The sequence below is a fragment of the Sabethes cyaneus genome, chromosome 1 (genome assembly GCF_943734655.1).
Source record: "Sabethes cyaneus chromosome 1, idSabCyanKW18_F2, whole genome shotgun sequence".
In the NCBI taxonomy this organism is placed as follows: domain Eukaryota; kingdom Metazoa; phylum Arthropoda; class Insecta; order Diptera; family Culicidae; genus Sabethes; species Sabethes cyaneus.
In genome coordinates, this window is record NC_071353.1 from 82462804 (window position 1) to 82476456 (window position 13653).

The window sequence follows — 13653 nt, forward strand, 5'->3', positions numbered from 1 at the left end:
GGCAACAATTATTATAGATAATTATTATATATATACAGATATATATATATATATATATATATATATATATATATATATATATATATATATATATATATAGGATTCAATGCACCGACACGAATGAGCTAACAGTTGTAATAAAGTGCTCTCGGAGATGGCTAGACCGATTTTAATGTTCTTAGTGTCAAATGGAAGGTCTAGGTGTCCCATAGGTCGCTATTGAATTTAATATTGATCGGACTTTTAATTCAAAAGTTATGTATAAAAATACGAAAAATTTGGGACTTCATTATCTCATAGGTCCCTAATTGAACAAAATTGATTGCATATGAAAGGGGAGCCTTGTATGCCCTTAACTTCCAAATTTCAAGACGATTGGACTTGTAGTTTGAAAGTTACATAAAGAAATGTGAAAAATAGTACTTAAAACATATTTTTGTAACATATAAGCATCAATTCAATGAAAAACATCACACATTTTATTATTATTTGAAAATTACTGCTGAGATCTATCAAGCAAAACCAAGTTATTTAAAATCGGACGGTTCATTCAAAAGTTATTCAAACTTTAACATTTAAGCCCCGTATATTAAACCGTTGAAACGTGTGAAATCAAACCCGAATTAATCCACCTAGCGGCGTGACCTAGCCTTTCTACTGCCACAATAATCATTATTTAATTTCTCAGGAACTTAATTGTAGATGTATAGATGTTATATTAGACTATATTTTTAAATATCCGTTCCGTATTCCTCAAAATCCTTATTTGCCAGTAAAATTCACAACGTATTGTGTAGAATAATTATATTTTCTTTCCTTTCCTCGTGCGTAAATACATGTAAGCGTCATTTATTTTACTTGATGAACACCTTATTTAGTTTTATAATATTTATAGAAAAATAATGTAAACACAAAAGATAATTTTTACAGACTTGAATGAATATGTATAGAAAATTAGAAATTAACCCTCTAACGGGTCTACAGACGGCCTTAACTTTCGGGTTTCAGATCCACATACGAAACTTGTTTTGAATTGACAATATGAAGTATTTGTTCATAGCAGATTTTTTGATATTTTGATATTAATACCATGGATTCAAAAGTTAGCATCTTTGAAAAACAAGAGTTCAGAAAAATTATTATTATATTTCGCTTTTGAAGAAAAAGGATATCTACAACAAAATGATTGATCTCAAAATTTTACTATTGGTTTGCTTGGCTTCAATTTTGCAATATATCTGAATTAGAAAAAAATTACTGAATAGAGCATTAGATATGAAAACGAGAAAGGGAACTATTTCTTAGCTAGCACTCCTTCAGATAATTATTTTTGCATGAAAATCAAAACTTAAGCTTCTTTTGAATGTACTTTCATGAAAAGATAGTCATTAGCTTGATCGCATCGTTTTTACAATGTTAGAGGGTTAGGAAAACAAGATGAGGTCGAAAAATAGTGCCAAAGCTGCGCCATAAACATGCTTGAGAATGGGAAATACGATCGATATGATTCCCAGTGCTTGTCTTTTGACGTAGGACTACGTCTTACGGCAAGTTTTGAGATAGGGTGTCATTCCAAAAAATCGGAAAATGCGAGCGTCACGAAAAATGAAAGGTTTTGACCGCTAATAGCTCAGCGGTTTTCCGATCGATTTTCAATATTCTTACACCAATCGATCGGAAAATCTTCTAAGAATTAACCCAAATGAAGAAAAGAATGGATTCTTGATGTTGAACTATTGAAAAATTAAAAATAATGAACCTATGCTTTACCAAAATTCTCGCTTCGTGATTGGTTGGAAGATTCTTTGTGATGATCTAAACCTATATCAATTTGATATCTGTGCTTGGGAAGTAAGCAAAAACAAGTGACGAAGTTTCCTCATTTCAACAAGATTTCTTAACACCGCGGTTAAACCTAGACCATTTTGATGTCCTTGCTTGGGAAGTACGCCAGAAAGAGTGACAAAGCCGCCTCGTGCCAACAGATTTCTTACGAACGCGATTAAACCTAGTCCAATTTGATGTCTGTGTTAGGGAAGTGTGCCAGAAAAAATGACACAAGTACGTTGTCCCAACAGAACGCAAATTCTTTACTGCGAGACTATTAAACCTCGGCGAATTTGATATCTGTGTTGGAAAAATGTGCTACAGCTGTAGTGTTCGGTTATAATACGACTCTTTATGAATACGCATGCTTGCCGTTCCATTAGAAGTGTAGTGAAAAGATATGCTGTGGATAAAATAGGATTGAATTGGTAAAATCCCTTCAACGTGGGGAACCATGGGTAATAAAAACAATCTTTAATTTCAGTAAGGTAGCAGGAAAGTAATAGTTTGTGTTCTTGATTTTGTTAAATTGTTTTCAAATGCACAATCTTTTGAGAATTTAACATATGCAATGTTACTGCTTTGATAAATGTTACATACAACGCATGTGGCATGTATATATGTTGCATATAGGGTAATTTGCCAATGATCGCACAGCTAAGCCTCTGAGTTTTGAGTTTTAACGATATTTGCTAAACAAATAATTACAAATAGACAGAAACATAAAAATCTGACTCAGATACAAAATATGTTCACAATACATGGCCATTTTCACGAAATAAATACGCTTTTCGTGGAAAAATATGCGATTTTTTGACAACGGTTGAAAGCCCAATCGTTGAACAGTTCTGAAACCGTATTGTCCTATAGTTGGACACTTATTGTCCAATGGTTGGACATGCAATATATTGCACCAACCTCAAAGTTAATTTGATAGCTTACTATTAAGAATAAATACATTTTAAGATATATTCATTAAAAATAATCAGCAATTAGTTAACATGTTACTATTTATCAATATATTTTTTAAGGAATGTTATTTTCCCCTTTTAAACTTCAATGCTCTTCTGCTTCATTTATATTGCTTTCCCGCAAATTTTTCTCTCTTTACGGTTCCCTCGAAGCATACTTTTTCCTATTCTTCTATTTCCTGCGGCCTAATGACAAGACCTGTTTTTTACAAGGGAAACTATGTTTGTTTCTCTCCTTGTTACTCGAAACAAATTTGTTAGCAAGATAATAATCTGAAAAACTGCGAGTATCCGTTTCCTTAAAGTTGAAAAAATGCACCATTCATCTTCGTTTCATCATCGAACCTTTATTTATAAAAGAAATAATATTATAAAATTTATAATTTTTCAAAAGTAATGATAAAAATTATTTAGCTCTTAAAAATATCAAAAACTTGCTCGCCATTGTTGGCGAAAATTTAGAAAACAAAATATTTTCGACCTTATGTAAAAAAATTGTTTCAACCCAATATTATTCTATGTACAATATTCATAGAAGTATCTTACGTTTGCTGTCAGTACCATTAAGACCGGAACGATTCGGTGATTCAAACTTCTTAATTTTCTTCAAGTCTTTAGACTAAAATGATGATTTTTGTGATTACCCTAATTAAGGAGCAGGCACTTTTAGCACCAAATCAAATACACGATAATACAATTTCTCAGATAAGGCACAAGTACAAATAGTTTAAACAAATCTGGAGTAGCTTTAGTTTGCAATAGGACTATTTTCCTCAAAATTGTTGTATTAAAACAAAAAAGTTAAAAGCATATGTGTGTATAAAATAAAAAATTAATATCATTACATAAATTTTCTTCGGAAAACTTTTGCGTACAAATGAAAACCATTTGTAAACAGTGCCATAGACATAAGAACTGTCAAATACACATGCATAATGAGCAGTAATGCGGGTTTTTCATGCTATTTCAGTTCTTGTACAAGCTTAGGACAATCGTTGCTTTTTTGTCCAATGATTAAACAGTCAAATTTTAATACTTTAAGAACTATAAGTAATTTTTTAATTTGCTTGAAAATGTTGACAAATAGTGCATAGATGTATATCATTAGCTGTGTACAGCATGATATGGTAATTTAATTATTTTAAACGTTAATTAGCGAGACATGTTTCTTATGTGAAATGCTAACAAAATTGAGGGTTATAGCCCATATTGTATATGACAATGTTTAACTTGAATTTTTGTTATTAAATCTTGCCTTATGTAACGCTATTATTACAAGGAATGATCCACAACTGATTAAAGTGAGTAATTCGTGCACTTTGATAGGGTTTGAGCGTATATGTATTCTAGAATTAGTGTTTTATTGGACGCTGTCCAATCATTGGAATCGTTCAATGATAGGCAAAATACCCTAGCATGTATACATGAAGAATCGAATGATTACAAGCATGAATACATGCTACTATCACTACAAAGACACTTACGTAGTCCTGCGTCACCTATATATGCGGTCGTGTCTTGTACACAACCCCTCTGATTTTTTTTTGATTTATTTATTAAAACATGATACATGAGATAAGACATCTGTCCTTTAAAATATCACTAACGAAAACAAATCTTACAAAATTTCTACCGTGCAACGTTTACTTCCTATTTTTCATATAACATTTCTAAGCTCTAGTATCTATTGATTGAAAAGAGCATCTATTTATGCGCAGAATTTGTTTGGAATTTGTACAAATTTATTTGGAAAAATCAACTCACTAGTATTTTTGATTCTATACACCACTATACCTACATGCTTAAATAAACTGCTTTTCTTCGCTTTTTGCTTTTTTGTACAATTGTGAGTAACAGCAAGTGAAGAAAATGACAATTGAAATCTGAAATCAAAGAAAAGAAAAAACTTTTCGATTGAATCCCACTATTTAATATTTATTTGCAACAGATACGTAGTTCGCCTACGACGTGCAGGCAGTGTCTTATTTCAAAGCGTATACGTATCTGTCGCGAATGAATATTAAATAGTGGAATTTAGTCGGTAAAAGTTTTTTCTTTTCTATAATTTGAGAGTTCGTATTCCACTAAGAGGCTTCAAAAACTTCAGACAACTGACATGTTTCTCACTTTTCTTGAATTTCATTGCAAATTTTAAAATTGCAAATTGTCATCACATACATACATACATACACACACATACATCACACACATCTCATACATTGAATACAATCAACATTTGATTGATGTTTTGATTTCACACGTTTTAACGGTTTAATATACGGTGCTTAAGTGTTAAAGTTTGAATAACTTGAATGAAGCGTCCGATTTTAAATAACTCAGTTTCGTTTGATAGATCTCAACAGTAATTTTCAAATAATCATAAAATGTGTCATGTTTTTCATTAAATTAATGCTTATATGTTACATAAATATGTTTTACATACTATTTTTCCACATTTCTTTATGTAACTTTCAAACTACAAGTCCAATCGTCATGAAATTTGGAAGTTAAGGCTTTGCAAGGCTCCCCTTTCATATGCAATCAATTTTGTTCAAATCGGTTAAGAGACCTATGAGATAATGAAGTCCCATATTTTTCGTATTTTTATACATAACTTTTGAACTAAAAGTCCGATCAGTATGAAATTCAATAGCGACCAATGGGACACCTAGACCTTTCATTTGACACTAAGAACATTAACATCGGTCCAGCCATCTCCGAGAAAAGTGAGTGAGATTAAAAGCGTCACATGCACACACACACACACACACACACACACACACACACACACACACACACACACACACACACACACACACACACACACACACACACACACACACACACACACACACACACACACACACACACACACACACACACACACACACACACACACACACACACACACACACACACACACACACACACACACACACACACACACACACACACATACATACACACACAAAGAAAATGCTCAGTTTTCGAAATTGAGTCGAATGGTATATAACATTCGGCCCGCAGGACCTTCTTTCCATTTCCGGTTTTCCAAGTGATTTCTATACCTTTATATTATATATTTATATAGTAGAAAGGCAAAACATACCAATCAAATGTTGATTGTATTCAATGTGTGTAATTTATGTATGTATGTATGTATGTATGTATGTATGTATGTATGTATGTATGTATGTATGTATGTATGTATGTATGTATGTATGTATGTATGTATGTATATATGTATGTATGTATGTATATATGTATGTATGTATGTATGTATGTATGTATGTATGTATGTATGTATGTATGTATGTATGTATGTATGTAGGAGTGTATGTACGTGTGTATGTGATGACAATTTGCAATTTTAAAATTTGTATTGAAATTCAAGAAAAGTGAGAATTTTGTCAATTGTCTGAAGTTATTGAAGCCTCTTAGTGGAATACGGACTCTGAAATTAAAGAAAAGAAAAAACTTTTACCGACTAAATTCCACTATTTAATATTTATTCGCGACAGATACGTATACGCTTTGAAATAAGACACTGATGAAGCCTGCCCGTCGTAGGTGAACTACGTATCTGTTGCAAATAAATATTAAATAGTGGGATTCAATCGAAAAGTTTTTTCTTTTCTTTGATTTCAGAATTCAATTGTCATTTTCTTCACTTGCTGTTGCTCACAATTGTACAAGAAAAGCAAAAAGCGAAGAATAGCAGTTAATTTAAGCATGTAGGTATAGTGGTGATAGGATTAAAAATACTAGTAAGTCGCTCGTTCCAGGAAACCCAGGTAGACCTAGGAAAATAAATAAACCTTGACAGTAGTGATTTCTGCGTGGAGTTGCCTCCCCACAGTGGGCGGCGCTTCTGAAGACGGGTCGCCGGCAACACTCGCGGCCGTCTCGTCCTGAATGATCTAGTGTTACTACACTCAAATACTTTTTTACACGGTTTGTTTTTTCGAATATTGAGAACGGGGCTATTTAGGGACCATTCATTTATTTCTCAATACGTTTGGGAGAGGCCCGACATTCGTCACGTATTTTATCCTAAATTGCACCGTTCTTGAGTAATCGAAAAAAACAAACCGTGTAAAGACTCGAGTGTATAGATAGTTTTTGTGGTCTTGTTATTGATTGATGTTTTATGGAAGAGTCTCGAATTTCTCGAGTACGATTAGTTTTTGAGTTTCGCAAAAATTTCTGTTTTATTTGTATGAGAGTCCATATCCCCCTACCACAGGGGTGAGAGGTCTCTATCATAAAATAAATTCAAGACTCAAAAATCTCCTACATGCTAAATTTGGTTCCACTGGCTTGATTAGTACTCAAATTATACGGAAATTTGTATTTCATTTGTATGGGAGCCCCCCCTCTTAAAAGGGGAAGGAGTCGTAATTCACAATAGAAAAAACCTCACTCTTAAAGTGGGGAGGGGTCCCAATTCACCATAGAAAATATTTTTGCCTCCAAATGCCAAATTTGGTTCTATTTGCTTGATTAGTTCTCGAGTTATGAGGAAATTTGTATTTCATTTGTATAGGAGCCCCCCATCCTAAAATGGGGAGAGGTCCTTATTCATCATAGAAAAAATTCTTGCCTCCAAAAACACCTACATGCCAAATTTGGTTCCATTTGCTTGATTAGTTCTCGAGTTATGAGGAAATTTGTATGGAAGCCCCCCTCTTAAAGGCGAGAGGAGTTATAATTCCCCTTATAAAGAGGGGAGGGGTCTTAATTTACCATAGAATAAATTCTTGTCACCGAAAACACCCACATACCAAATTTTGTTCTATTTGCTTGATTAGTTCTCGAGTTATGCAGAAATTTGTGTTTCATTTGTATGGGAGCCCTCCCTCTTAGTGGGGGGAGGGGTTTCTAACCATCACTAAAATCTTTCCTGGCCCCAAAAAACCTCCACATGCATATTTTCATGCCGATTGGTTCAGTAGTTTTCGATTCTATAAGGAACATACGGACGGACGGACGGACGGACGGACGGACGGACGGACGGACGGACGGACGGACGGACGGACGGACGGACGGACAGACAGACAGACAGACAGACAGACAGACAGACAGACAGACAGACACACAGACAGACAGACAGACAGACCACACGTTGGTTTAATTTTGTATCACGGGTCGAAGTTTAATTAAAGCTCAAGTATTAAACAACAACGTGTTTTCGGATATCATCAGCATATCACACTACTCCGCACAAGCACAAGTATCTGCAAAATTTCATAAGAGTTGGTTTTGCCGGTCAAAAGATATTAACCCTCGAACACTCGCTCCAACTTTTGTAACACGGTACTCGTACGCACAATAGCCCAAAACCAAAAAAAAAAAACGAATTAATCCACCTAGCGGCGTGACCTAGCCTTTCTACTGCCGCAATAATCATTATTTAATTTCCCAGGTACATCTATAATTAACTTGACTATATTTTTAAATATCCGTTCCGTATTCCTTTGCCAGTAAAATTCATAACGTATTGCGTAGAGCAATTATATTTTCTTTCCTTGGGTGCGTAAATACTTGTAAGCGTCATTTATGCTACTTGATGAACACCTTAATTAGGTTTATAATATTTACGTGATTTATAGAAAAATAATGTAGATACAAAAGATAATTTTTGCAGACTTCAATGAATATATATAGAAAATTAGAAATTAACCCTCTAACGGGTCTACAGACGGCCTTAACTTTCGGGCTTCAGAGCCACGAAACTTGTTTTGAATTGACAATATGAAATATGTGTTTATAGCAGATTTTTTGATATTTTGATATTAATACCATGCGTTCAAAAGTTAGTATCTTTGAAAAACAAGAGTTCAGAAAAATTATTATTATGCTGCGCTTTTGAAGAAAAAGCAAATCTACAAAAAACTGATTAATTTCAAAACTTTGCTATTAGTTTGCTTGGCTTGAATTTTGCAATATATCTGAATTAGAAAAAATAACTGAATAAAGCATTAGATATGAAAAAGAGAAATTGAACTTTTTCTTAGCTGGCGCTCCTTCAGATAATTATTTTTGCATGAAAATCAAAACTTAAACTTCTTTCGAATGTAATTTCATGAAAAGATAGTCATTAGCTTGATCGCATCGTTTTTCCAATGTATCCCGTTAGAGGGCTAGGAAAACAAGATGAGGTCGAAAAATAGTGCAAAAGCTGCGCCATAAACATGCTTGAGAATGGAAAAAAGGATCGATATGATTTCCAGTACTTGTCATTTTTGATTTATTTATTAAAACATGATTCATGACATAAGACATCTGTCCTTTAAAATGTCACTAACTAAAAAAAATCTTACAAAATTACTACCGTGCAACGTTTACTTCCTATTTTTCATGTAACATTTCTAAGCTCTAGTATCTATTGATTGAAAAGAGCATCTATTGATGCGGAAAATTTGTTTGAAATTTGTATAAATTTATTTGGAAAAATCAACTCACTAGTATTTTTAATCCTATACACCACTTTACATACATGCTGAAATTAACTGCTTATTTTCGCTTTTTGCTTTTCTTGTACAGTTGTGAGTAACAGCAAGTGAAGAAAATGACAATTGAATTCCGAAATCAAAGAAAAGAAAAAACTTTTCGATTGAATCCCACTATTTAATATTTATTTGCAACAGATACGTAGTTCACCTACGACGTGCAGGCTTCATCAGTGTCTTATTTCAAAGCGTATACGTATCTGTCGCGAATAAATAATAAATAGTGGAATTTAGTCGGTAAAAGTTTTTTCTTTTCTTTAATTTCAGAGTTCGTATTCCACTAAGAGGCTTCAAAAACTTTAGACAATTGACATGTTTCTCATTGAATTTCAATGCAAATTTAAAAATAGCAAATTGTCATCACATACATACACACACACATACATACATACATACATACATACATACATACATACATACATACATACATACAACATACATACATACATACATACATACATACATACATACATACATACATACATACATACATACATATACACATATATACATACATACATACATACATACATACATACATACATACATACATACATACATACATACATACATACATACATACATACATACATACATACATACATACATACATACATACATACATACATACATACATACATACATACATACATACATACATACATACATACATACATACATACATACATACATACATACATACATACATACATACATACATACATACATACATACATACATACATACATCGCACACATTGAGTACAATCAACATTTGATTGCTGTTTTGATTTCACACGTTTTAACGGTTTAATATACGGTGCTCAAGTGTTAAAGTTTGAATAACTTTTGAATGAACCGTCCGATTTTAAATAACTCGGTTTCGTTTGATAGATCTCAGCAGTGATTTTCAAATAATAATAAAATGTGTGATGTTTTGCCTTTCTACTATATAAATATATAGTATAAAGGTATAGAAATCACTTGGAAAACCGGGAATGGAAAGAAGGTCCTGCGGGCCGAATGTTATATACCATTCGACTCAGTTTCGAAAACTGAGCATTTTCTGTGTGTGTGTGTATGTATGTGTGTGTGTGTGTGTGTGTGTGTATGTGTGTGTGTGTATGTGACGCTTTTAATCTCACTCACTTTTCTCGGAGATGGCTGGACCGATTTTAATGTTCTTAGTGTCAAATGAAAGGTCTAGGTGTCCCATTGGTCGCTATTGAATTTCATACTGATCGGACTTTTAGTTAAAAAGTTATGTATAAAAATACGAAAAATATGGGACTTCATTATCTCATAGGTCCCTCAACCGATTTGAATAAAATTGATTGCATATGAAAGAGGAGCCTTGCAAACCCTTAACTTCCAAATTTCATGACGATTGGACTTGTAGTTTGAAAGTTACATAAAGAAATGTGAAAAAATAGTATTTAAAACATATTTAAGTAACATATAAGCATTAATTTAATGAAAAACATCACACATTTTATGATTATTTGAAAATTACTGCTGAGATCTATCAAACGAAACCGAGTTATTTAAAATCGAACGCTTCATTCAAAAGTTATTCAAACTTTAACACTTAAGCACCGTATATTAAACCGTTAAAACGTGTGAAATCAAAACATATCAATCAAATGTTGATTGTATTCAATGTGTGTGATGTATGTGTGTATGTATGTATGTATGTATGTATGTATGTATGTATGTATGTATGTATGTATGTATGTATGTATGTATGTATGTATGTATGTATGTATGTATGTATGTATGTATGTATGTATGTATGTATGTATGTATGTATGTATGTATGTATGTATGTATGTATGTGAGGACAATTTGCAATTTTAAAATTTGCAATGAAATTCAAGAAAAGTGAGAAACATGTCAATTGTCTGAAGTTTTTGAAGCCTCTTAGTGGAATACGAACTCTGAAATTAAAGAAAAGAAAAAACTTTTACCGACTAAATTCCACTATTTAATATTTATTCGCGACAGATACGTATACGCTTTGAAATAAGACACTAATGAAGCCTGCACGTCGTAGGCGAACTACGTATCTGTTGCAAATAAATATTAAATAGTGGGATTCAATCGAAAAGTTTTTTCTTTTCTTTGATTTTACATTTCAATTGTCATTTTCTTCACTTGCTGTTACTCACAATTGTACAAGAAAAGCAAAAAGCGAAGAAAAGCAGTTTATTTAAGCATGTAGGTATAGTGGTGTATAGAATCAAAAATACTAGTGAGTTGATTTTTCCAAATAAAATTGTACAAATTCCAAACAAATTCTGCGCATCAATAGATGCTCTTTTCAATCAATAGATACTAGAGCTTAGAAATGTTATATGAAAAATAGGAAGTAAACGTTGCACGGTAGAAATTTTGTAAGATTTGTTTTCGTTAGTGATATTTTAAAGGACAGATGTCTTATGTCATGTATCATGTTTTAATACATAAATCAAAAAAAGACATGCACTGGGAATCATATCGATCGTATTTCCCATTCTCAAGCATATTTATGGCGCAGCTTTGGCACTATTTTTCGACCTCATCTTGTTTTCCTAACCCTCTAACATTGTAAAAACGATGCGATCAAGCTAATAACTATCTTTTCATGAAAGTACATTCAAAAGAAGCTTAAGTTTTGATTTTCATGCAAAAATAATTATCTGAAGGAGCGCTAGCTAAGAAATAGCTCCATTTCTCGTTTTCATATCTAATGCTCTATTCAGTAATTTTTTTCTAATTCAGATATATTGCAAAATTGAAGCCAAGCAAACCAATAGTAAAATTTTGAGATCAATCATTTTGCTGTAGATATCCTTTTTCTTCAAAAGCGAAATATAATAATAATTTTTCTGAACTCTTGTTTTTCAAAGATGCTAACTTTTGAATGCATGGTATTAATATCAAAATATCAAAAAATCTGCTATGAACAAATACTTCATATTGTCAATTCAAAGCAAGTTTCGTATGTGGCTCTGAAGCCCGAAAGTTAAGGCCGTCTGTAGACCCGTTAGAGGGTTAATTTCTAATTTTCTATACATATTCATTCAAGTCTGTAAAAATTATCTTTTGTGTTTACATTATTTTTCTATAAATCTTATAAAACTAAATAAGGTGTTCATCAAGTAACATAAATGACGCTTACATGTATTTACGCACCCAAGGAAAGAAAATATAATTATTCTACACAATACGTTGTGAATTTTACTGGCAAATAAGGATTTTGAGGAATACGGAACGGATATTTAAAAATATAGTTTAATATAACATCTATACATCTACAATTAAGTCCTTGAGAAATTAAATAATGATTATTGTGGCAGTAGAAAGGCTAGGTCACGCCGCTAGGTGGATTAATTCGGGTTTTTCATTGAATTAATGTTTATATGTTTCAAAAATATGTTTTAAATACTATTTTTTCACATTTCTTTATGTAACTTTCAAACTACAAGGCTAATCGTCATGAAATTTGGAAGTTAAGGGTTTGTAAGACTCCTCTTTCATATGCAATCAATTTTGTTCAAATCGGTTAAGGGACCTGTGAGATAATGAAGTCCCATATTTTTCGTATTTTTATACATAACTTTTGAACTAAAAGTCTGATCGGTATGAAATTCAATAGCAACCTATGGGACACCTAGACCTTTCATTTGACACTAAGAACATTAAAATCGGTCCAGCCATCTCCGAGAAAAGTGAGTGAGTTTGAAAGCGTTACATACACACACACACACACATACACACGCACACACACACACACACACACACACACACACACACACACACACACACACACACACACACACACACACACACACACACACACACACACACACACACACACATACACATACATACATACATACACGCACACAGAAAATGCTCAGTTTTCGAAACTGAGTCGAATGGTATATGACAATCGGCCCGCAGGACCTTCTTTCCATTTCCGGTTTTCCAAGTGATTTCTATACTTTTATACTATATATTTATATAGTAGAAAGGCAAAACGTGCGCATTATAGTTTTCACTAGAAGAAATTGGTTTTCGATTTATCGAACCTTTGGAAGAGTTTCTTGAAATTGAAAGCTCTATCGTCTGGTAGAATTGGAATTTTGATTAATCCCCCTAAAAGTGAAATAAACAAAATATATTTCTTAAGTTTCAATATAACACATTGACGAGTTCTGCAAAGTTTTAGAGCATATTATTACAAGAAATTTTGCTGACGACAGCAACCTTCTATCTCTTCAGCGAAGATATAAAAAACTTATTTATTGTATATGAACTTGTAAAATCAGTTTTTCTATTTTAGCTCTTTTTGGAATTGTT

The 13653-nt window shown here is 32.7% G+C and overlaps 1 protein-coding gene across 3 annotated transcripts in view; it reads right to left on the reverse strand.

Moving 5' to 3' along the window:
* The window catches only part of LOC128732532 (serine/threonine-protein kinase Warts-like), a 481997-nt gene that overhangs the window by 261046 nt on the left and 207298 nt on the right, over positions 1-13653 (reverse strand). The window lies entirely within an intron of this gene.